The sequence below is a fragment of the Dama dama genome, chromosome 33, assembly GCF_033118175.1.
Source record: "Dama dama isolate Ldn47 chromosome 33, ASM3311817v1, whole genome shotgun sequence".
In the NCBI taxonomy this organism is placed as follows: Eukaryota; Metazoa; Chordata; class Mammalia; order Artiodactyla; family Cervidae; genus Dama; species Dama dama.
Window position 1 is genome coordinate 65,570,465 of NC_083713.1, and position 13,849 is coordinate 65,584,313.

Consider the following 13,849-nt stretch of genomic DNA (forward strand, 5'->3'; position numbering starts at 1 on the left):
CAGCAGCTACCATATTAGACAGTGTTTGTTTAGAACATTTCTGTCATCTAGAAAGTTCAGCATGTTTCCAGATGGGTGAGACGGTGTGGCTAATTTACCCTCTGAACTTTGACACAAACATCTTTGCCCGACTCCTCAGGGAAACAATTAGAAATTGTAGTTCATGTCAGAGAAAGACAGATGTTTGGTAAAGCCTCTCTTCAAAATGTAACCCCACACACACACACAAATGAAAAGAGCTCTCTGAATTGTAACATAGATCTCATCTCTTAAATTAATTTTCTCCCTGCTTTATCTATTAGTGCTTAATTCATAATTTATGGGTCACAAATTGTGTGGAAAAAAATCATCTCTCTCTATTCTGTTTCCTGATCCCAGCCACGATAAATGTTGGTCAGAGAGACTCTTGCATCTGTAAAAAGTTGTATCTCATTTGCTCTCTTATAATCAAGATCCAATATTGTAATTACTTTTAACAGTTGTTGCATGTTCATGAGTTTTTCCGTTTTGCTTGTTTTAACTTGAGGCTTTTCTGGAATAACTTTTAAGGATCTCTAGTCCCTGCTTGGGACGGGGGAGCATGGTGGGCTGCCGTCTGTGGGGTCGCAGAGTCGGACACGACTGGAGTGACTTAGCAGCAGCAGCAGTCCCTGCATATGAATCATGATGGTTTATTTTCGCAGTAGGCACATGTGCCATAGATATTTAAGCTGTTTCATTAGCTGTCACAAATTTCTTAAATACACATCCAAATGGCAGAGGATGGTGTTTGTTCTAACAATAGAACTCAGTATTTATTCATTGGGTGTTTTCCACCAACACACTGTTTCTCCCCAAATAGATCTCCTTTCCAGGAGCCATTCTAATTTAAATGAAATTTGTAAAAGACAGGATGACAATATTAGTAGTTCTTCCAGGTAGAATAATAAGGGCGATGCTTGCCTTCTAACATGTGAGAACTCACAATCATAGACAAAGTTGCTGGCTTTGCAGGTGGTCTGTTCCTCATGTGACCTGTGATTTTCTTTTTTTTTTTTTCCTTTCTGATGGCATAAATGCGTATCATGGAGCACGGGCTAAAGTAGAAGCAATTTGAGTTTGCTTTGCCTTGCACCTGTGGAAGCTCTGTAATTATTTGTTGAATGAAATAAATGACCCGGATTCATTCTATAAGCTGGAGAGTTACTTTACATACACTTAAGAGAGGTTTACACCGCTACCTCTTCTGAATGTTTCCTGTCTGTGTGGATGCTTTGGAACTATGCAACTATGCTGGTCCAGCCCAGTCTGTTGGAGGGCATGGCTGGTGAGTGCAGCAAATCCATCAGTATGCCTGGTCCTGAGTATGATAGATGTTTTAGGTTCTGCCCATGGACTACAGGTTCAGTACAATTTTTCATCCTATCTTAAAAAAACTGCATTAGTTGTCATCTGCTGAATACAGTCTAATGATTCTGTTAATCTAAGTAGCTACCTAAAGAGAGGTACAGAAAGACGATTGTTGAACACATTGTGAGTTTAGTAGATACATTGTAAGTAATGGAAAAGAAAATAATTTATAAAAATAATTAATTCTTTGTCCCTCAAAAATAGAGAATGAGAGGGTTACCTGGATATTATTTAACATATTCTGACATAGAAGGAATAAAAAGGGTTAGTTCTAAGGGTTAATTGTCAGATTCTCGGAAACTTACAAAGAGAACCAGATCAGTGATGGGAAAGAAAAGAAGCCTAACCTGAAATTTAAATCTTAAGAATGGTCATAAACTTCTCTGTTGGTTCCAGTTTCCAGTAAAGCATCTCTGGGACTATGGATAGTAACAAATCAGGTTAAGAAGTTCCTTTATATTAAAAGAATTTTCTAAATTCTAATGAATTAAGAAACTGGTATAGCAAATAAAATCCAAAAGTAACATTCTTAATGGAATTGGAGTCTCTATCTTTATTCAAACTGATTGGTCAGATTAAATAATGCTCACCTTTGCCACTTAAAAATCATATTAAATAACACTCTCAATTTACTGAACTAGCAGAGAGCTCTCTACCAAGAATACTTCTCTGACCAGTTGAGTTATGAATGAGTTATATTTGTAACTCATTCTCACATGACTATCATTTGTCTTGATAATTATGTGATTTTAAGTACATTATAAACCAATGAAATGTGGTGAAAAAAGAACTGTTTCTATAAAACAAAGTTGAATGCTTCAAAAGCATGTAAAGGCATATCTCTAAAAGAGTGGGATCAAATAATATTTGTGTCTAATGCAAAAACAAAAAAAAATTGTGGGAGATGGGGAGTTATATTAAATGTAGAGGCATGATGCATGCAAGTTGCTTCTCAAGTGGTTTTAAGTTCTTGTTCCACTGTTGAGAAAAGCAAAACCTAGCATGTGTTTGATGCCAAAATAAGACACTGGAAGATTTAATAATAGGATCCCTGGAAAAGAAGCAGCCTTGGCCCTACTAAAAAAAGAATGTTATTTAGCAAGCACATAGTGCTTATGATTTCAAATACTGTTCTCCAACCTTTGCAGTGTTCATCAGTATACTCTCCATTATAGTCCTGTGAGGTAGGAACTGCTTCTGTACCCATTTTACAGATGGGGACACTTAGGCACAAAGAGCCTGTCTCACCCAGCGGTAATTGACAGAGTGGAGATTTAAGTTCATGGTCTGGGTCCAGTTGCTCGCTTTGCATGGAGCACAAATGGACTTGAGGATCATTTTCTGATTCTGTACGCTGACATTTTGATTAACATTTTGATTAACTACTTGTGATCAAATCAGATCAGAGGGCTTCTGCAGTGTAATCGTAGTAAGGAGCCTACCATATTTACACATTTCTGAAAGCCTCTTGCTTTCTGGCATTCACAACTTTCCCCTCTCTTGTGTGTCCTGCTCTGTCTTCTTTTGGACACCTGTATTATCATTATATTGATAGGACATTATTCTCATATTTTCTGCTTAACACAGTTTTCTTTTTCTTTTCCTTTTATCTGATATTTCAAAGGGTCCTATACTCATATCTTTGGACCAAAATAGAAAGCAAAGAATGTTATAGTGTAGATTATTCTCACAAACAGTTGAGAATCTGACAACTTAGAACCACGGTGTAAAAATTTGCTGTCATTTCTGAGGGTGTTGACTTCTTTTTGCTAGTGTTTTGTTTTATATTATTATTTCAGATGAGATGAGACAATTTTTAAAATTCCTCTTGTGCTTCTGATATATTCTTCCTTCCCTGAATTTATTTTCAGAGTGTAAATCTCTCCAAGAGTCTTATTTGACAGGACACTACACAACACACTCACCTCTCCACTTTTCCTTAAGCAATGAACCCTGTTTTCTGAGAACCAGTCTAATTCTCCTGCCATTCAGGGGCCTTCCAGAGTCATGTTGGTCCTCACTGAACTTCCCCTCTGCTGGAGCTTCCACAGTATTGGTAATCTATACCAAAGTATAAGAAGTTCATTCATTGTCCTGTATACAATTCAGTTCAGTTCAGTTCAGTCTCTCAGTCGTGTCCGATTCTTTGCGACCCCGTAAATCACGGCACGCCAGGCCTCCCTGTCCATCACCAACTCCTGGAGTTTACCCAAACTCATGTCCATCGAGTCAGTGATGCCATTCAGCCATCTCATCCTCTGTCGTCCCCTTCTCCTACTGCCCCCGGTCCCTCCCAACATCAGGGTCTTTTCCAATGAGTCAACTCTTCGCATGAGGTAGCCAAAGTACTGGAATTTCAGCTTCAGCATCAGTCCTTCCAGTGAACACTCAGGACTGATCTCCTTTAGGATGGACTGGTTGGATCTCCTTGCAGTCCAAGGGACTCTAAAGAGTCTTCTCCAGCACCATAGTTCAAAAGCATCAGTTCTTCGGCGCTCAACTTTCTTCATAGTCCAACTCTCACATCCATACATGACTACTGGAAAAACCATAGCCTTGACCAGATGGGCCTTTGTTGGCAAAGTAATGCCTCTGCTTTTTAATATGCTATCTAGGTTGGTCATAACTTTCCTTCCAAGGAGTAAGCATCTTTTAATTTCATGGCTGCAATCACCATCTGCAGTGATTTTGGAACCCAAAAGAATAAAGTCTGACATTGCTTCCACTGTTTCCCCATCTATTTCCCATTAGGTGATGGGACCAGATGCCATGATCTTAGTTTTCTGAATATTGTATGCAATTATGAAATCCTAATTCCATATGGAATCCTAAATCCATATTCCAATGTGGAATTATGGAATCTTTCATGGTACTGATGATGGAGGTCACACAGTGGAGCCCCCATAACTCTGGATGTCATATTAACTTTTATTTCACCTAAATAGAAATCTCCTTGAGGGTAGCAGCTATGCTGAATGTAGCATTTTACCCACCCACAATATAGTTCATAATACATATTCAGTGTGTGCTTTGATGGCTTAACCTTAATTCAATATATTTTAATGCACAATATTAAATTGGGAGTTGTGCTTCTTTTTGTTTTTTGTATGCAACAATCTAATTTCCTTTATTCTTCTAGCTTAATTGAGGTATAACTGACATATAACATTGTATATGTTTAAGGTATACAATTTAATGATTTGATATATATGTATTGCAAAACGGACATTACAATAAGTCTAATTAACATATATCACTATGTACAGATTTTTTTTCTTATAATGACGGCTTTTAAGATTTCCTAGTAGATTTCAGATATGCAGTATAGTATTATTAACTATGGTCACCATGCTGTACATAACATCTCCAGAACCTATCGATCTTAATAACTGGAAGTTGGTACCTTTTTATCCCCTTTATCAGTTTCCACAACTACCCATCCCCCACCAATCTGTTCTATGAGTTAGTTTTTTTTTAACTCCACATATCAGTGAGATCATGCAATTTTTACTGTCTGTCCAAATTATTTCACTTAGTATAATGCCCTCCCAGTCCAGCCATATTGTCATAAGTGGCACGATTTCATTCTTTTATATGGCTGAATAGTGTTCTATTATCTAAATATATAAATTTATAAATATATATCTAAAAATATATAAATGTATCTGATAAATCAAAAATAAACATACCATATGTAACACGTTTTCTCTATCCATTTATCCATCTATGAAGACAGGTTTGGGCTCTTTGGCTGTTTCCCCATTTTGGCTCTTATAAATAATGCTGAAGTTATCATGATGTACAGATAATCACTTCTTTGGTATAGTGATTTCATTTCTCTTGAGAGCATGCCCTTAACTGTAATGGTTAGATTGTATGGTAGTTCTGTTTGTAATTATTTGAATCATATCCATACTTTTCTCCATTGTGGCTATACCAATTTACATTCCTACTAACAGTGTACAGGGCTCTTTTTTCTCCACAACCTTAATAGCACTGTTATCTCTTATTTTTTGATAATGCATTCTAACAGGGGTAAAGTGATAACCCATTTGATTTTGATTTGCATTTCACTAATGAGATGGCTGGATGGCTTCACCAATTTGATGGGCATGAGTTTGAGTAAACTCCGGAAGTTGGTGATGGACAGGGAGGCCTGGCGTGCTGCGATTCATGGGGTCGCAAAGAGTTGGGCACAACTGAGCAACTGAACTGAACTGAACTGAATGATTAGTGATGTTGAGCACCTTTCCATGTACCTGTTGGTTCTTTGAATATTTTCTTTGAAAAAGGGTTTATGTCCTTTGCCCACCATTTGATTGGCTTTGATATCTTGCTTTTGAGTTATATGAGTTCCTTATTTGCTTTAGATATGAACCCCTTACCAGAAATGTGACTTGCAAATATTTTCTCCCATTCTGTAGTTTGTGTTTTTATCTTGTTGATGGTTCCCTTTGCAGTGCAGAAGCTCTTTAGTCTGATGTAGTCCCACTTATTTATTTTTGATTTTGTTGCTTAAACTTTAGGTGTCACGTCCAAGAAATCATTGCCAAGACCAATGTCCAGGAGGTTTTTTTTTTTTCCTGTATGATTTATTCTAGGAATTTTATAGTTTCAGGTCTTATATTTAAGTCCTTAATCCATTTGAGTTAATTTTTGTGAATGGTGTAAGATAGGAATTTAGTTTAATTCTTTTAAATGTGAATATCCAGTTTTCCCATCACTCTTCATTGAAGAAGAGCTTGTCATTTCTCCATTGAGCATTTTTGGCTCCCTTGTCAGACCATATCATGCGTGGATTTATTTCAGGATTCTTGATTCTGTGCCATTGCTCTGTGTGTCTGCTTTTATGCCAGGACCATACTGTTTTGATTTCCATTGCTTTATAATGTAATTTAAAATCAGGATGTGTTGTGCTTCTAACTCGGTTCTTCTTTCTCAGGACTCCTTTGCCAATTAAGTGTCTTTTGTGGTTCCAAACAAATTTTAGGATTTGTTTTCTATTTCTTTAAAAAAAAAATGTCACTTGAATCTTGATAAGGGCTGCATTGACTTAATATATGACTTAAGTAGTATGGGCATTTTAATGATATTAATTTCTCCAATCTGTGAACTCAAGGTATCTTTCCACTAATTTGTGTCATCTTCAGTTTCTTTCATTAGTGTCTTATAGGTTCCATTGTAGAAATATTACATCTCCTTGATAAGACTTATTCCTAAGTATTTTATTCTTTTGAATACTATTGTAAGTGGGATTTTTTTGCTTATTTTTCAGATAATTAGTTGTTAGTATATTGAAATGCTGTTGACTTTCTGTATGTTGATTTTTGCATCCTATACCTTTATTCAATTCATGATTATATCTAAAAGATTTTTATGCAGTTTTTAGGTTTTATAGATATGGAGTACCACTGAGTATGATACTAGCTGTGGGTTTATCATATATGATATTTTTATGTTTAGTTATAGCCGTTCTATGTACAAGGTGTTGAGTTTTTTTATGAATGAATGTTGAATTTTATCAGATTCTTTTTCTGCATCTATTGAGATGACCATAGGATTTTAAAAATTCTACTATTAGGATATACCACACTTAATGATTTGCATATGTTTAACCATCCTTCCATCCAAGGGATCAATCCCGATTGATTTTGGTGCATGACCTTTTTAATGAGCTGTTGAAATCAGTTTGCTAGTACTTTGTTCAGAATTTTTACATGTATATACATCAGGGATATTGACCTGTAGTTTACTTTTCTTGTAATGTCCATATCTGGCTTTGGTATCCAGGTGATACTGGCCTCATAAATGAATTTTGGATAGTTCCCTCCTCTTCAATCTTTTGGAAGAGTTTGAGAAGATTTGGCACCAGTTCTTCTTAAATCTTTGGTAGAAATTTACCAATGACTATCAGGTCCTAGGCATTTCTTTATTTGGTGGTTTATGTTTACTGATTCAATCACATTACTCATTTTTCATCTCTTCAGATTTTTTGTTTCTTCGTGGTTCATTCTTGGTAGCTTCATTGTTTCTAGAAATTTTTCAATTTATTCTAGGTTGTCCAATTTGTTGGTATATCATTGTTCAAAATAGTCTCTTATGATCTTTTGCATTTCTGATGTATCAGTTGTAATGTCTCTTTTGTTTATGATTTTATTTGAGTCATCTCTCTTTTTTTCTTGGCTAGCCTAGCTAAGGGTTGATCTGTTTTATTTATCCTTAAAAAAAAAAAAAACCTCTTCATTGGATAATCTTTATTATTGTTTTGTTAATCTTTTCTATTTTTTTTTTCCTCTAATATTTTTTTCTAATTTTTATTATTTCCCTCTTCTGCTACTCTTGGGCCTCATTTGTTCTTTATTTTTCTAGTTTCTTAAGCTACAGAGTTATTTATTTGAGAACTTTCTTTTGTCTGATGTATGTGTTTATCAGTATAAACTTCCCTCTTAGAATTTCTTTTACTGCATCTCATAATTTTTTATGTTGTGTTTCCATTGTTATTTTTTCTCTTTTCAGTTCGTTGGTTCGTTGGTTGTTCAGAAATGTGTTTTGTTTTGTTTTTATTTTAATTCATGCGTTTGTGAGTTTTTTGTTGTTGTTTGTTTGTTTTTTCCTGTCTTTGGTCTCTAGTTTCATATCATTGTTTTTGGAAAACATTTAGTGTGATTTCAGTGTTTTAAATTTACTGACTCATTTTGTGTTCCAACATATGATCTATCCTAGAAATTGATCTTTCCAGTTGAGAAGAATGTGTATTTTGGTGTTGTTAAATGGAATGTTCTGTATGTGTCTTGTTAGGTCTGTTTGGTTTATAGTATTATTCACATCTACTGTTTCCGTATGGATTCTCTACAGGATGACCTATCCACTGTTGAAAGTAAGATATTAAAGTCTCCAACTGTCACTGTATTACTGTTTATTTTTCCTTTTGCTCTTTTTAGCATTTGCTTCATATATTTAGATGCTTCAATACTGTGTGCATAAATATTTATAATTGCCATATATTGTTGATTGATTGACTCCTTTATGATTATATTATGACCTGTTTAGTCTCTGCTGAACATTTGTAGTTTCCACTCTGTTTTGTCTGATATAAGTATAGTTAACCCTGCTTTCTTACCATTTGCTTGAAATATCTTATTATATCCCTTCACTTTCAGCATGTGTGTAGTTAAAGCTAAGGTAGTTAGAGCTCAGTTTCTTGTAAACAGCATATTATTAACTTTTTAAAAAAATTTATATTCTGTGTCTTTGGATTGGAGAATCTAATCCATTTACATTTAAAGTAATTATTGATAGGTGAGGATTTATTATTGCCATTTTGTTAATTGTTTTCTGATTGTGTTGTAAAACCTTTGTTCTTCTCATCTTACTGATTAAATTTGTGATTTAATGACTTTTGTAGCAGTATGCTTTGTTTATCATAATCTTTTGTGTAACTACTACAGGTTTTTCCTCTGTAGTTATCATGAGACTTACATAAAATGTATTTATAACATTCTACTTTAAGCTGATAACAGCTTAATTTCAATAGCATGCATAAAACTCTACACTTTTTCTTCTCCCTTCTCACATTTTAAGTTATAAGTGTTACAGTTCACATATTTTTGTATTCTATATCCAATAATAAATTATTACAGTTATGGTTATTTTTCATACTTTTTAAAAAAAGCTTTAATCTAGAGTTGTAAGTAAACTACACAACACCATCACAATATTAGATAATCTGACTTTGTCTACATGTATACTGTTATATAACTTACAGTTACCAGTGAGTTTTATACCTCCATTCATATACCTTTATGATGTTAGTGAGCATTATTTTATTTCCTCTGAAAGAACATCCTGTAGCTTTTTTGGCAAGGCAGGTTTAGTGGTGATGTTTATTAGCTTTTGTTTGTTTGGTAAAGTCTTCATCTCTCTCACTTCTGGTATTCTTGATTGTTCATTTGAGTATATGATCACCTCCTCCAGATTTTACTGGTTCCTTACAGCAAAAACAGTCCTTAACCATAATGAATATATTGTTTCTCTTGAGTGTGTCCCCTAAGCCCCATACACTTTAATACTCTTTTGATTTTTTTGTTTGTTTTTGCTCAAATGACTGGATAATTTCAAAATGACCTATTTTCTGATTCTTTTGCTTGGTTGAGTCTGCTGTTGAAGTTACCTATTGAATTTTTCAGTTTAGACAGTGTATTCTTCAGGTACAGAGTTTCTGTTTGTTTTTTTTTTTTTTTTTTTGGATGGTTTCTGTTTCTTTGTTGAACATCTCATTTTGTTTATTCATTATTTTACAAATTTTATTTAGTTGCCTGTGTGACCTTGTAGTTTACTAAACTTCTTTAAGAGAATTATTCAGAATGTTTTGTCAGACAGTGCATAATAGATCTCTATTTCTCCATGGTTAGTTATTAATATTAGAGCTTTATTAGTTTCTTTCGATGGCATCATGTTTACCTGATTCTTTGTGATCTTTGACTCTTTGCATTGGTATCTGTATATTTAAGAAAGCAGTTTCCACTTAGATTCCCTTGGTCAGAGGGCATCCCTGGTAGGTCAGATGGTAAAGAATCTGCTTGCAATGCAGGAGACCTGGGTTTGATCCCTGGGTCGGGAAGATCCCCTGGAGAAGGAAATGGCAATACACTCCAGTATTCTTGTCTGGAGAATTCCATGGATAGTCCATGGGGTCTCAAACAGTCAGACAGGACTGAGCAACTAACACTTTTTTCACTTTTAGTCAGAGGCAGTCCTTCATCTGCCAGTTCATCTTGGGAGTCTGAAGATGCTACCTGCTACCAGGTCAGCTGGTAGCATCCTTGGACCAGTGGAGCTTGCTCTCAGGGTCTCTATTTGGATGAAGCCGCAGCCTGAGCCCTGAGTTCAGGAGTGCCACTGACGGGGAATAGTTGCCTAGAACTGCTGGTTTGATTCTTGCTCAAGTGCAGCCGTAGAATGGGCTCCAGAGGTGCTTATATCTGCTGCTCAGAATTCCTAGTTTGGCACTATACTCAGTAGTTAAGAGGCATAGTAAAATCGCTTCCCTGCCTGGCCAAGGCTCTGGAACAGCTGGTACCTCTCACTGCCCGGGGAACCAAGGTCAGCAAGGCTACTCCCTGAGCTCCCTGGCCGGGCAGAGCCACCGAGCTGGTTCTGCGCACGGACAGGGCTACTGGCTGGCTTTTCTACTCAGGTGTCTCTGCAAGTGCAGCTAGAAGGTAGGGCACTCAGCCTTCCAGGTGCTCTGGTTATGCTTCCTGATCAGGTGAAACTGAGGGCTATTCTTAACAGTAGGAGCCTGCCTCCCTGCCTGGTGATGGATGCAGCAGAACAGGCCCCAAGACCAGCGCAGCTTGTTGTTTGGGGATCAGATTAGGCAGAATTGTGCATCATGTACTCTGGCCAGATGAGGTCACCAGCTAGGTTCTGCAGGTGGGCAAAGTCACTGGCTGGGATCTCCTCCTCCACCGTTAGAAGGAACTTGGAGTGCTAAGATCCAAGTCCTGGTTACTGTTAGCCCTTCCCCGCACCCCCAGCCCGAGCCCCACAGTGTGATAGCCATGGGGTGAGTGAGACCCATGTGCCTCCAAGGGAGTAACTCACAATACTGTGCACCTTGGGCTTTGTGTATCTCACTAGAGAAACCATAGGCCCAGGGGTCCTCTCAATGTGCCGCTGGGCCTTCCTGGGGGACGGAGGACGGGATCAGTGGATAGCCATTACTCTTACCTTCCAATGAGGGCCTCTCAATCTCTGTGGTCCAGAGGGGAGCTTCCATCTTACCTACATCTTTTGGGATTTTTACAGGGCTGTCTCACCTATATTGGTGTTGCTAGCTGATCTTCTTGTGAGAGGGACTGAATTCAGGAATGACTTGTGTCACCATCTTGATGATATCACCCTTGAGGGAGATGCTTCTAACCACAATAAAATTTTGATCTTCTTGGTTCAAAGCCCATGCCTTATTCTGTGCACTTATGTGTATTTTTGTATCAATCCCTTGTACCTCGGCACCCAGTTCGTATTTTTAATCCTTTAATTTGTTTCTGAGAAGCAGAGATTTTTTTAGGCATTTATGTTCTTTGTTACCTTAGAACTTGCCATTGCGAAATGAACACAGCCTCACAGAAGTACCCAGAACTGAACCATCAGCCAGCTCAAAGCCATCTTAGGGGTATTTGGCCATTCAGAGAAATTGGAAAATGCTAGTCATATTAAACATATTAAAATGCATTTATTTTGCTTTATGGGACTTTCCATGTGGAGCTGGTAGTAAAGAACCTGCCTGCCAATGCAGGAGACATAAGAGATGTGGGTTCAATCCCTGGGTGGGGAAGATCCCCTGGAAGAGGACATGGCAACCCGCTCCAGGATTCTTGCTGGGAGAATCCCATGGACGGAGGAGTCTAGTAGGCTACAATCCATAGGTTCGCAAAGAGTCAGACAGAACTGCAGTGACTTAGCATGCATGTGTTTTGCTTTTTAAAAGACCTACCCATCTGTCTCTTGGGTACTTTCAAGATATAGACAATAAAGTGAGATGAAAAGTAGAAGTCATCAAGGGGACAATAGGATAATATGGAAAGAAGTACAGGAGGAGTAGGTGAGTGAGTGAGAGATTGGGTGGAGGATGGAACAGTGGGTCTGAGTTCTGGCTATGGAAGGGTTTCATGTTGATTGACCTGTGCCTCTCTTAAGACACCAGCCATGAGGGAGTGAAGAGAAGAGGCAGGGACAGCCATACAAGTTTAGAGCAGCTACCTGGTTTCCCATACTGCTAGGTGGTAGGTTTGCCTTATGAGTTTCTGACCTTGAGCTGCTTGTGTGCTGGCCACAGAGCAGCCTCGAAGCCCTGCCCTGTAGACCCACAGAGCAACAGGAGGAGCAGTGTGGTGATGCTTCAGGGATGCTGAGGACTGTCAGGGTCCAGATGGCAGAGTACCCACCAGCAGTGATCTGCCAGCCCGCATGATCAGAAGGACCATGCTGGCTTCATTATGGACACCTGTCAGACATGAAAACACATGGAGAATGTGCAGCAGAGATTCTGTCTTATACGCTGAGCCCTGCAAAGGACGTTAACTTGTCTGAGGTGCAGAAAGTGGCCTCTCTGAGAATGAAGGGACACTCTGGAAGACCACACAATTCCTGCAGGGCAGGGCTTGAAATGAGATGCTCCACACGAGGTTGGTTTGGAATCAAGTAAGAGCAGCAGAGGAGAAGAGAAAGAATCTTCAGGGTTATGGCACAATGTGATTTTCTCCTCTTCACAATGCATCCAAGGCCCTCTGTGGACTTGCTTTACCCTCAACAGCCTCATTTTTCTCTTTTTCCCTGACACAGATTCTGTACTCTAGCCAAGCAGAAACACTCCCACTCCACAGAGCATGACAGACACAGGTTTTCCTTCAACTGTTCATTTTTTATGTCATTCCTTCATTCAAAATGCTGTTCTACCCGCCCTTGTCCCACCTGCCGCCACGCCTCTTCATTCAGTTAACCAGTTTGGAACATCAAAAGTTTGCTGCTGTTAGGGATTCAGTGGTAAAATGCATTTCCCAACAGTTCAGTCTGCAAGTGCAATGGAAATAACAGAGTGATATGAGGAGGAGCATATGAGAGTCTATGGAGGGTGGGAATGGGCAGAGTAGGGGGTACCCCTGTTGGCCGAGGTACCTGGAGAAAAGCTAACAAAGGAAGTAATGCCTCCGTGTGCGTCTAAACAAGTGAATAGGAGTTTATTAGGTGGATAAAGGAGAGTATAAGTGCCGGCCAGAAGGAACAGCCTGTGCAAATACGTGAAGGCATCCTTTCAGTCCTGCTTCTGAATCAATATGCTTTGAAAGTGGTCCTGGAATAACCACCCTGCCTCCCAATCTCCTACACATACCTGGCTCACCAGGTCCCAATCTATATTTATATGTTACTTTATAATACACTATATATTTTTTTCTTGCATGTTTGTTCTTCGTTCCCAAATCATTTGAGGGATGTTTTCTGTTTTTGTTCTTTGATCAATACTCAGGCTTGCTGGTTTATGTGTCATGGTGCGCTTCCTGTCTGCATTATTGTTGAGGGTACACATGGCGTGTTATAGGGAAGTGAGGGTTGATTCCTACTCTGTACTTGCTTGCTTTGGCTTTTATTTTCAGAAGGACAAGGGCCTTGACTTATTGACCTCTGAACCCTATCAATGCAAAATTCTAATAAAGTGAGCCTCACTAAATGTTGAGTGCACTGAGTAAACCTCTGGGATGGATGTGAAGGCTTGCCAACAGAGAACATGAAATGGCTTCACAAAGAAAGTGACCGTGAGGGGAGCAAGAAGAGAAGGGAGAGAGCGTGGTCCTCAAGGCACTGCCCACTTACAATGAAGAAGGCAGACTTTGCAATATTATGTTTAGATGTGTCAGGACAACCAGGGGGCCTTATTTCTCCTTCTAAGTGCATTCTAGTT

At 38.3% G+C, this 13,849-nt stretch overlaps 1 protein-coding gene across 1 annotated transcript in view; it reads left to right on the forward strand.

Annotated features, from left to right (window-relative positions):
- NCKAP5 (NCK associated protein 5) overlaps positions 1-13,849 on the forward strand; it is a 1,007,389-nt gene that overhangs the window by 796,594 nt on the left and 196,946 nt on the right. The window lies entirely within an intron of this gene.